The sequence below is a fragment of the Enhydra lutris genome, unplaced genomic scaffold (genome assembly GCF_002288905.1).
Source record: "Enhydra lutris kenyoni isolate GAN:26980312 unplaced genomic scaffold, ASM228890v2 scaffoldscaffold36, whole genome shotgun sequence".
NCBI classification, from domain to species: domain Eukaryota; kingdom Metazoa; phylum Chordata; class Mammalia; order Carnivora; family Mustelidae; genus Enhydra; species Enhydra lutris.
The window spans coordinates 598,579-610,886 of NW_019154120.1; the positions used below are offsets into that span (position 1 = coordinate 598,579).

At 57.1% G+C, this 12,308-nt stretch overlaps 1 protein-coding gene across 6 annotated transcripts in view; it reads right to left on the reverse strand.

Annotated features, from left to right (window-relative positions):
* The window catches only part of LOC111154209 (nuclear factor of activated T-cells 1), a 96,244-nt gene that overhangs the window by 5,250 nt on the left and 78,686 nt on the right, over positions 1-12,308 (reverse strand). The gene's annotated exons all lie outside the window — the stretch shown is intronic.

The window sequence follows — 12,308 nt, forward strand, 5'->3', positions numbered from 1 at the left end:
CGACCAAGCCAACGGCTCACGGCTATTTATAAAGAAGCAAATTAACTAGTCAGGCGGAGGGTCCTTTCTGAAGTGAAATTTTGGTACTTTCACGTAATGAGTTTCTTTTTCATCACCATTTTGAAAAAAATTGAGCTTAAAACTTCATGTCAGGGGCACCTGGGTGGCTCAGTTATTGGGTGTCTGCCTCTGGCTCGGGTCATGATCCGAGGGTCCTGGGATCGAGCCCCGCATCGGGCTCTCTGCTCTGCAGGAAGCCTGCTTCTCCCCCTCTCTCACTCCCCCTGTTGTGCTCCCTCTCTCGCTGTCTCTCCCTCTCTGTCAAATAAATAAATAGAATCTTTAAAAAAAAACAAAACTAAACTTCATGTCATAGTGAAACGAATCACTTCAACCTCCGGCTTCACTCACGGGCTCTTGCCGGACTCTCCTGAGACCGTGGGACTCCAGGGGGTGGGGAGGGCCCGGATCTCATTTTTAGACATTTTGCTTTTAAGCCAAATGTTTCTGAACTCTTGGTTCCCGAAAGCAGCTAAGGTTCTCAAATCATAATTTCAGGAATGAGCCGCTTCCCTTGGTGGCCCAGCATGTTCACGGCCCCCGTGGGTCCTAAGCAGGGGCCCAGGGACTGTCGCCAGCAGCCCACGAGGGAGGGAAGGCGGACTTTGTAGTTACGGGTTTTGTTAACAGAGGGTCCACAGGAGAGTCAGGGAGGGGAGACACGGGCCCTCGGGCTCATGGGGGGAGGGGAGCGTGCTCCACCAGCCGAGGGCCGGCACCTGCACCCACCAGTCCCTCTCCTCCCACCCCTCCCCTGCACTCTGTCCCTCTGTGTCCAGCCTTGGGCTGGCTTGCGGGGCCGCTCAGCACACAGAACCTGGTGTCTGGGGCAGAGAAAGGCTGAAGGCAGAGCCTGCACGACCCCTGCAGGGGCACGCGCGTCTTCAAAGCCAACACCCACCCCGCACCCGCTCCGCACACCCGAACACGGCGTTCTCTCTGCTCAAGCTAAAACGACGATGTTTTTAGTCATTTCTCCTGGACTAGCTACTGCCTTAAACGTACGTGTATTTCCACACGGAGGAGAGACAAGTGAGCAGGCGACGCACAGGGTCCGTCCAGCCACCTGTGGCCCAGGGAAGCTCTCTGTGCGCAACGAGGGGGTCCGGCCGTCCCTGTCCCATGTGGGGCCGGCAGCAAGGCCAAAGGAGACCCGCGGACACGCGACATCAGAACCCTCCTTCAAAAGTCCCAGTAGCGTGGCCCGGCCGTCCCAAGGGCCACACACACGTGAGGGCTCTGAGAGGGCACCCGGCGCTCGCGACGCACAGATGCCCGCGGCTCAGAGTCCGTGTTTCGGAGCTGACACCGAGGGCACCCGGGACACCTGTTGGGAGCTCTCGGCCTTGGAGGCCACCTGCTCGTGGCCGTCGTGACGATGAGGGCACTGGGCCTCTTCGAGGCGCCCTGACATCGTCTCCGGTATCCTCCTTCCGACTCCAAGGGGAGAAGCGACAGCGTGTACGTGCCCACGGGACTCTGAATGACGGGGCAGGAGGAACGTGACCCTGCATCACTGGGACTAGAAAGGAAGCCTGACATGAAGTGTGTCTCTGAGGACGTCGCATGGTCAGCGGGAACACACAAACAGACTCTGGGAGGAGAAGCAGGTCCTAGAAAGAGGAAGAAGTGACGAAGAGAAGATCCGGCCGGACCTCCTAGTCCCCAGAGGGGCCCGGCCGTGAGCGGACCCAGGTCAGAACCGACCATCCTGACGATTCCGCGACCTTCTGACTTCCCCAACCTCAGTTCTCCCACGTTCACACCACGTCACTTCATGATCGATCGGATCCATGAACAACGGGAGGCCCGTGACCTTCCTCTAGAAAACCGACGGAAGCTGTGCCGTCGGGGGGGCGCGCAGCTGGGGGGCTGGCGGGCGGAGACCTGGGTCCTGCTCTCAGCCCGCCTCTGCACCAGCTGCAGCCTGAGGGTGTCCTCGTGCGAGCGACGGCCCAGCCACCATCCCTTTCTGCTCCCCGAGCCAGGGAGTCTTCCGTCCCCTCAAAGGGAGAAACACCCCCTCCTGCCTGGAGTCCCGGGTGCCGAGCGTTGCGCATGGCAGGGAGCTCACAGTGGCCTCCCCGGCCTCCTGAGGACAGGCCCGGAGAAGGCAGGAGATGGGTCTCTCACGGAGTGCCGACGGCGCAGCTGGCCTCCCCCCGCGCACAGCGGCCCCGGGTGCCACCCAGGGCACAGCAACGGGAAGAGGGGCCTGGGGCTGTGCAGGGGTCTCTGTCTCTGTCCCTTGGTGGGAACCTGCCAGAGTCGTGGAGCCCACATGTGGGCTTTGGGGAGGGAAGGACGGGAGGGGCAGGCTCTGGAAGCTTCTATGTGGCATGGCTGTCCACACCGATGCAGATCCTACGTTCTTAGGAGCCAGGTCTTGGCCTGGGAGTGAGGAATCTAGTCCAGCAATGTTACCCCAGCCACACTGCGTCGTCCTTGCTAAAGAAGTTTCTTAGGGTGGGTGAGGACCCTCCTTGGCTAATAACACATGTGCCGATTTTTTAAAAAAACGTAGTGACTGCTGTAGGCGCGTGTCAGCCTGGCCACACAGCCCAGCTCCGAAGCGCCGCCTCCTTTTCGACGGGTCGGCTCTCGTGAGGGGACCCCAGCCTGCAGATTGTGGAAGATCAACAACAACCGCTCTGCTCCTTGGCCCGCCGCCGGCTGCGCAGGGACGCTGTCAGCTTCTCACCTCCGTGTGTTTGCTCGTTTGTGGGTCTTTTTACATTTTATAAAAATTTAGATTCACTTGGTTTCTGACATAGTGTCCAAGGACCCATCGGTTGTGAATAACACGCAGGCTCATCACGACTGGTCACCGCGTCACTTTTTCACGGACAGAAGCACTTTCCAGAAGCCGCCTTTGTCCTTGAAACAGAAGCAATGTGGGCGACAAAGAGGCTGGAATGATCCGCCGGGACTGCGTTTCCAGAGGGTTCCTGCAGCCACATCCGCGCTGCGTCCTGCCTGTGGGCCCCTCAGTGCTCAGGGTCACACCGGGGACCGCGTGTAAAGACAAACAGAAAAGTCATGTGCTTACTCGGTGTTCCTGTGAGGGACAGAGAGACCCATGTTCCTCACACAGAACAAACCATCAGAAACCTTATTTTTAAGGCAAAGCCAAAATAGCTGCGTGAAGAGCCGAACAAAACAGGAAGGCTGTTCTTTCCCATTCCTATAACTAAAAGATAATTTTAAAAAAAGTATTTGCTAACTTTCCCAGAACATACACCTTTAGCTAAAGTTAGTGTTGTAACCCGAGAGCATAATCACTCAGGCAGACGTCGTAGAACCAGAAATATCCGCGGCTGGTCGCGTCGGTCGTGCTCACCCCTTACAACGGGCAGGGATCCGGGCCAGGGAGGGGTGCAGACTGTCTCCCTGGGACGCCACTCGCAGGGGTGCGAGCTGTGGGCTTCCCGTGGTGCGCAGTTCCCGCCAACCCGGGTGCGCGGGGTCCCCGTGCTGGAGCACGAGATTCCTCGGTCGCAGAAAGCACCCAGCGCAGGGGGGACGCGCACGAGAACACCACGATTAAAGCCGCGATTCGGAAACTAGGAAGCGAAGCGGAGAAAACGTGCTTTTGTGCCCCTGGAGCAGGTGTGGCTCTGGGCAGTGACGCCCGGGCTGTGGGCACTGGGGGAAACTGAGGTGGCCTCCCAGGTGGGGTTTTATTGTTTGGAAGAGGCAAGCATCTCACGAAGTCTGCTGTCCACACGCCCCCGTTCGCAGGCCGGCGCTGTGTCCACGGCCCGGCAGGGACGGCGGGCTGGGTGTCCACGCGTGGCCCCCAGGTGACAGCAGTCCTGTCGCGACCGCAGCAACTCTGAAATGCAGAGCGGTGACATCGCCGAAGCCCCTGCTTTACTTTCCTGACTTTTTCAAAGACACTTTGTGAGGCGGCGAAAAATGAGGCCGTCTCTCAAGTTCCATTAAGAAGCAAGTCCTGCGCTACCTCAGGTGTCCGGGACCCATTTCAGCCTTCACTTATTTTTACCTTTTTAATCATAATAAGCCACTGCCACGGGGCCTGCTATTTTTGGAAAGAGGGGATGGGACGGTGGAGTCTGAATGACAACAAGTCACGGTTAAATAAAACGTGACCCTCCCTAGTGCGTGTGGGGCTGTCACACAGGACTGTCAGCCGTTAAAACAATAATTTTCCTGCCTGCGGTGCCTGCTTCCTTATTTAGCCCGAATCCTCCAAATAATGCAAAGGCCCGTGTGGAAACTCCAGCCTCCACGGGGACCGGTCAGCCACGTGACGGGGCTCCGCGGGCTGCCCTGCTCCCGCCGCACTGTGGCTGGCCTGGGCTCCCGCAGCACCTGGCCCATTTTTTCATCTACCCAAACTCATCCCACAGTTGCTAAACCACCAGCAAGCATTTTCCAGAGCTTTCCTTGTGCTGCTAAAAAATACATTCCCCCCAAATGAAGACATTTCTAGTCACACAGAATTAACAGAATTGAAACAATAGAAGATGAAAAAACGCCCCTTAATTAAAAAGTAACAATGTCACGTGGACAGAGGGAGGGATGGGGTGAGTGGCCGTGCAGGTCAGCCAGGCCGCGGCCTCCAGTCACTCTGTCCAGGGACATGAGTCGGGGCCTCGATGTAAGAGGGACTACCGACGCGGGTCCTTCCCCTCCATGGGCAGCGGAGGACACAGCCACGCTCCTGGGCTGGCGGCGGGAAGGGCCACGATCTGCCAGCTCAGCCTGCCAGGTGCCCACGACCCCCAGCAGCTACCTGGTTTGCCCAGAAGAAGCTGCTCATTATGGAGGCAAACAAAGGAGAGGCTCGGGCTGCCCGTCGTTGGCTTCGGGGGAAGTGAAACCTTCTGACGGGTTCAGTTTGAAGTAAACCCTCACCTTACCAGAGAACCACTAGCAATCTTCTTAGGTGTGACTGTCACACTGAGGTCACGAAGGAAAGTGGCCGCTTAACAAGGCGTCTGTCCCGAGGGACGGCGGGACTCAGATGCGAGGTCCAGGACCCGGTCCCTCACACCTCAGCAGCAACCAGCACGCGGGCGGCTGAGGGAACGGCGCCCCGTCTCACCCGCCCTGACCGCGGACCTTGGCGAAAGCACGTGGGAACCGCCTGTACTGTTTACTACGCTCTCGTGGACGTCTGACTTTGCCGTCATTAAAAACCGACACCGCCTTCAGAGAGAAGCTGGAGCCCAGGAGAAGCTGGTGACAGCCGGTCAGCCTCGGCCTCTGGCCTGCGTTCCGGCAGGTGCTTGGAGGCCAAGCCCACCCCACGGCGAGGCGAGGACCACCCCCCGCTGTCCAGCTGTGCACCTGTGCCCAGAGCCCAGCTGGGATGCTGCCGCCCAGGTCACCCGCGCCCCACTCCTGGCTCTGCAGCCACTTCAGAAAAGGCCAGAGGGTACCTTGCCCGTGCACACAGGAGCCCTGCGAGCCACTACTCTTTACCATGGTCTCTGCTCTCTGTCCCCAGGAGATGGAGCCCACCCGGAAGGTAGAAATTGCACCCGAGTACTGAGAAAACTGACTGACAGCAGAGGCTGCTTCTTTATTCTGGAAAGATCTGAACAGAAAGATCACAGGAGGCGAGTGACTCCCAGAAACTCCCAGTTTGGGGAGCGACAGGGCGGAGGAGGGGCAGAGCCACAAAGCGCAGGCCGGGGAGGCGGGTCTCCTGGTTTCTAGGATGTATGGACCCTGGAATGGAAAAGCACCCAAGATTGAATTTTTGTATCGATTATCCAATTATTAATCTTTATAGAAGCTATTGCAACGCCACATGTAATGAGTAATTCATCACAGAACGCGAGATGCCACAGAAGCCGCACTCCCTGCAGAAGGCCATTAAGTTTCCTGTAATTGCCTGTTGCTGGAGCCTTCGTTGGTCCTAATCAAATCAGCAGGACCGGCACGAATGTGCTCTAATTGACTTTATGTCATAAGCACACGCCCCTGGCGATCACCAAAATGAGCGGCCTGGCTGGATCACCACGGTCCCAAAGACCACGTCCCCGCCCAAGGTGGAGCGGCCATTTCCCATGGTACCTGAAGGGTAGCTGCAAGAGGTCCCCTGAGCGCGGGAGGGGAGCACGCGGTCGGACCCGTGACCACGGGGTGGGGGGGCAGGGCTGACGTCTGGGGCAGAGCCGAGCGCTCCCACCAGCAGACGGAGCCCACGCCTGCCCACGGGCCCCGTTGTCCAGAGCCCGCCCACCGTGCGAGGCGGCATTTCCCACAAGGAGTGGAGACTTGCCAGCAGGGATCCAGGACGGATCGCCATTGAAACTCAGCTCCTGTCCTTCTCCTCCAAGAAGTCCTCCCTGAAACACGGCATGGGCCCTCAGACTCCGGGCGTGGGCGCGTCCTTCACGTGGCAGCTGGCCGCTGCCCGCCGGGAGCACGGCCCTTTCGGCTTGAGCGTCACTCACTCCCGTGCCGTGGGCTTCTGCACCGGCTCTGCCCGCTGCCCTTGGGGCTTTCCAGTGGCCAGAGAATGGGCACGTGCACAGGTCCCGGGGCCCTGCGACACCGGGACACAGGGGGGAGTCTGCAAATAGTGACGGCTACGGCCTCTCCTGAGAGACGCATCGACCCTCTGTGGGGGTTTCCAAGGGACTGAGCACGAGGAGGACAGAGCCGAGGCCGTGGCTCAGGCTGCGGCCACGTTGGTGCCACGCCGGCGGGGCGGCCTCCTGCCTGTGGGCTTTCTCCCGCTCCATGGGGCACGGACCATCCTTGTGGAAAACCTCGCATCAAGTCTCCGTTCCACTAACTCTGAAGAAGACTTAAAATGTGTCCTCTGGGGCGCGGAGCGGCTGTGTCTCCTGAGCGTCAACTTTTGGTTTCGGCTCCAGCTGGGATCTCGGGGTCGTGGGGCGGAGCCCACGTTGGCTCCGCGGTCAGCGGGGAGCAGACAGTCTCTCCCTCCGACCCTCCCCCGACCCGCCTGGGCGCTCTTTCTCAAATAAATTCACAAATACGAATAAAGATGATGTCCTCACCAGAAGGCGGTACGTGGGGAGCGAGCGGTTTACCACGTTTGTTCACGACAGGCAGCGGCGCACCCCGGACAGGGCTGCAGACTTGCCAGCGAAGCCGCGTCCTACTTTGCCGAGCTCCTCCTTGCACGGAGGTGAGGCTGCGGCCGTGCCCCCAGCACAGAGCGCTCCCAACCGCCCCCCACGACGGGAACGGGGGTCCCCAAGCACCGTCTAGGGCCGTGCCCGAGGCCAGCCCGGCACCACCACGCCATGCCGCGCGCCGATCCCACAAGCTGCCAGAGGCCCGGAGACGCCCGTGCACGCGGCACAGTGAGACGACTCACCGAAAAGCTGAGGTTAGGGGCCCTGGTCAAGGGGACCCAAGATGCTTGAAGAACCCCCCAGAGTGTAAAGACGCTCCCGGTGCCCAGGGTCGCCGTCAGCAGGGACGAGTGGATGTTTCCAAACCCACAGCCCGGCTCCACGCGGCCGGGGACACTGAGGGCCTGGGAAGAAGACACCCAGAGGGTCGTGCCCTTTCAAGCTCTCCTCACCTTCCCGTCATTGAATGAACGTGCTGGGTGCCCCTGCTGAGTGAGGCTCCCACCCCAGGGTCCTGGCTCCTCCCAGGGCAGAGGGGCTCTTCCTGGCTCTAGGAGCCGACGACGTGCCCCGCCCCCCCCCCAGGGCTCCCCAACAGCAGGTTGGGACGGCCGCTTACGGTGGGCGCCAGAGCTCCCCGGCCCCGCTGCCCACCTGGCCTCGAAAACACAGAAACAGGAAGCAGAGCAGAGGAGGAAGCGGCAGGCCGGGGAAGGGCTGGGTCCGGTAAAAGCCTCGCTCAAAAGCGCAGGTCAGAGCTCACCCCTAGGGAGCCCAGCACACCTCCGGAGAAACGCCTGTCAAGGTCATCCATCACCCAGTTTCCCTGCCCCGTTGCCCACTGCGCTATCAGGACAGGAAGCTGCACGCGGGGCGGAAAGCCGACGCTCGTCCCGTGGAAACCACCGTTTCCATCTCTGAGGGGAACAGAACATCAACACCGCGGTTAGCGGTGATGAGAGATAAGGACCAGCGAGCGGGGAGGGGGGCGCGGACACCCTTGCCGGCGTTCGGAAGGATGGTCCGACGTGCGTTTTCCATTCTCTGCTTCCAGAGAAACACCCAATGAGCAGACAGGCCTTGACGCAGCGTTTGAGCTCTTTTCTGAAATCAGAGCGCGCACAGCACCGCGGGCGCGCCAGCCCCCGCCCCGCCACAGACGCGCTGGCCTGCACTTGCTCTCCCGAGTGTGGCCACAGACCTTCCCGCTGGACCAGAGGAAGCCCGCGGTGACGGATGGGCCGGGCCCGGCGCTGCCGCCTCCCTCCCCCGTGCCCCGCTCTGTCCACCGGCCTTTCTCTGTCCAGCCATCTGCCAAGAGGAAATAACTCTGCTGTGCTGGGAGTCTGGGGATCCCAGAAAACAATCTCAAATCCACAAAAACAACCGAAGTTCGCTTCTACGGCACAGCTCCATTCTGATTTTTACTACAATGTCAACAAGAGTTTGATTTGTGTTGAAGTTTAGGTTCTTAAATCTGAGTGATATACAGTAATTTACAGCTTGCTGGCAACAGCTACTGTGGAAAAAAACGGAAAGTGCATATAAAGGCAATTCTAAGTTTGACATTGTGAAGACGGGGAGCGATGCCAAAAGCCGCGGCCTGTATGGCTTTCCCCCCAGGGCATGGCAGCCATGCTGTGGGCCAGGGGCACACTCCCCGTCACCAGCCTGGTCGGGGGACGGCAAGTGAGAGGAAATGTCCTAAAATGTAATTTCTCGAGCGAAATGCTCTCGGATGTCAGCCAGGTCACACGTGGCACCACCGTCTCATCTGGGGTCTCTTGTGGAAAGCAGGTCCTGCAAAATGCCCTGAGTAGGGCCGCTGGGGAAGAAAGGCGCTGCCCCACCCCTGAGGTCGTGCCTCTCAGCTGCCCAGAGGGTGTGGATGCGGACGGTGGGCTGAGACGCTCCCCGGTGTCCAGGCTCGCTGTCGCTGGGCTGGAGCCCCAGTAGAACTGTCCGCACAGACACACAGGACTGCACACCGGCAAACTAGCCCGTTTGATGGGCACAGAAGAGGACGGACCAGGCTGTCCCCAAGGACTGACTTTTAAACCCCCGCCTGTGGGCCCCACCTCGGCTCTGGGTCCTGCTGCCTGCTCTGTGTGACCAGACAAGGCTCCAGGGGCCGGCAGAGCTCCCCCACGCCTGCGGCACCTGCCCCTTCCTCTTGCCGCCAGCTCGGGTTGGAGCCAGACCTCGGGCGAATCACAGGCAGGTTTCTGGGTGTTGCTGAGGCCCTGAGCTGCCGCTGTCCTCCAGCCGGCTTCCTGCCCTATCTACAGTCACAGCAGCTGTGGGGCCTGATAGGGCCGGTCCCAGGGAAGCCTGCACCCTTGGGTGGGAGAGAGGACGGCCGGGACTGATAAGGCCGCCTCAGGCCCCCGGGCCCGATGACCACATCCTGCGCTGTCTGCCTGCTTCCGAACAAAAGAGAGCCGGCCGTGGGCTCTGGGAGCGATAGCGCTGGGAGGGGAGTGGTCTGGCTGACTGGCCTATTGTGCAGAGTATCAGGCTCTGATTAGCGGGGGTCCCCTGGGCCCGATAAGGGCGGATGCGTCAGAAAGGAATAGACCCGCTTTGTTCTTTACTGTGTGCCGGCGTCCAGGCTGTAATCTGGAAGGAAGGGGCCTGCTTTAAAATTCAAGGTGAAAATCAAGGCAAAGGGACTCACAGCTCCACGCGCCCGACCGAGAACCCACATCGCTCGTGGCCAGAAAACGTGGCCCTCACCATGTGGCCAGAGGCGGAGGAGCTCCTGCTACACTGTCCGCGTCTCCCACGCAGTCCTTAATTCAGCCAAACAGGAGATAACGCAGAAGCGCACGTATTTTCGTTCCCGCAGAGCAAGTCTGCCTTCGGCATCGCGTCCGTGCCACAGAAAAACAGGACTTTGCTCCTCATGCTGCTTGGAGAAGGGGTCCAGGGGCTGTACATGTGGCACAGGGGACACCTGGCGGGACACACATGAGCCTCGCACCTGAGCAGCGGGGTCTCTCCTCCTGCGCCGAGTGATTAGCCCCGGACGCTTGTGAAGGGAAGCCCCTTGAGCTACAGCAAAGATGCAGACGACCCCTCCCAGGGGACAGTCCCACGCCAGGGCACTGCTGCCTCCTGAGGTCGGGTTCTCGGGACGCTTTCACGTATGGGGGGCGAGTGGCTTGTGTCTGGCTACTCTGACTCCGCCTCAGTGTCCGAGGTCTGTCCCCCGCACAGTGTGGCCAGCACCGCTCTCCTCCTTTTGGCGGAGTGACGTGCCCTCGTGTGCTTGTGACGCCTCTCCTGTCTGTGTGCGGCCTTCGTGTGGACGTGGGTGTGGACTTCTTGTGGGCCGACACCTAAGAGTGGAACGGACGGGTCACACGACGACGTCACGCCCTCCGAAGACACCACCATGTGGCCGTGGCACCCAACGTGTCCACTGGTGACGGCGGGGCTCCTGTCCTCCCCACCTTCTCGCAAGGTGCTCCCGTCCCTTCTGCCGCCTGCGGCCGCTCGGACAGGCGGTGGAGCTCTCCACTGCTGTCACAGCTGCCTTCCCCACGACTGATGCTGCAGAGCCCGCTTCTGTGTGTTTACGAACACACACATCTTGGAGAAATGTTTACATCTTAAGCCTGGTTTTTGACTAGGTTGTCTTCTTAGCATTGAGATAAAAGTTTTTGGTATATGCTGGATATAAGCCCCATATCAGACCTGTACTTTGAAAATATATTCTTTTAGTTCATATATCCTTTTATGCATCTTCTCACTATCATAACAGTTCTTTCAAAGCAGGAAAAATGTGAATTTTGATGGGGTCTCGTTTGCCAGTGTTTTGATATTGGACTATGTTTTTGGCATCATACCTAAAAGATCTTTGCCTAATCTAAGGTCTGGAAGATATTTCTCACATGCTATCCGTTGCATGTTTTACTGTTTTAGCCTTCACATTTAATTCTATGACCAATTTTGAGAATTTTGTGTACTGTGTGGGGTTAAAGGTGCAAGTTCATTCTCCTTGCAGACACGAGCTGTTACGTCCTCATTTGTTAAAAGGATATTCTTTGCCCTGGTTAAATGGCTCGGCAATTTTGTTAAAAATCAATTTACCATAAATAGAAGGATTTCTGAACTCCAGATTCTGTCCATCGATCTAGATGTCTTCTGCTAATACGACACTGTCTTGATTACGGTAGATTTATAGTAAGTCTTAAATCGGGAAGTATGTCTTCCTGCTCTGTTCACTGTTTCCAAAATTGTTCTGGCCACTCTGGGAACCTTTGAAATCCCATATGAATTTTAGGATCATTTTACCATTTGTCATGTTCCTGAAAAATACAAACCCCAAAAACCTGCTTGAATTTTGATAGGGATTGCATCGATTCTATCCATTAATTCCATTGTGATCAGAATTGATTCTTTAAAATGTATTCAGGCTTGTTCTAGGACCTACTAGAAAGTCTGGCCTGGAGAAGGTTCCACAACCACCGCATTCTGTGGAGTGTTTCACACATGGCTTCCAGGTCTGTCCAGCTGCCTGACAGTGCCGTTCAACGGTTATATTCTTGTTGGCTTGACATCTAGATGTTGTATCCGTTACTGACAGTTTGTAGCGAGATCTCCAGATACCATTTTTTTGACTGTCTTTCAGTTTACCCCTTCAAATCCGGATATTTTTATTTCATGTATTACGTGGTTCTATCTTTTTAGGTGCAAAAATATTTGTAATTATTATGTCTGCCTGCTCTATTTACATTTTAGTCATTATAAAATATCCCTTTTTGTCTCCAGCAACACTTTCTTTGGTCTTAAATTGATTTTGTCTAGTATTAGTATCGATACTCCAGATCTCTTTTGTTCACTCTTTACCTTGTACAATTATCCATCCTTTTAATTTCAACTATTTGTGTCTTTAAATGTAAAGTAAGTCTTCTGTAGACAGTGTATAGTTGGATCTTAATTTGTTCGTTTTTCCCCTAATCTAGTCTGACAACCGCCACCTTTTTTTATTGGAGTGTTTGGTTCATTTACATTTAATGTAATTTTGTTGTAGGATTTTACATTTGCCATTTTGTTGTTTGTTTTCCGTGTCTTATGGGGTTTTGTTTGTTGTTTTGTTGTTTCTATCATCTTCCGTTATCGCCTTCTTCTGTGTTAAACAGATGTTCTAACATATCA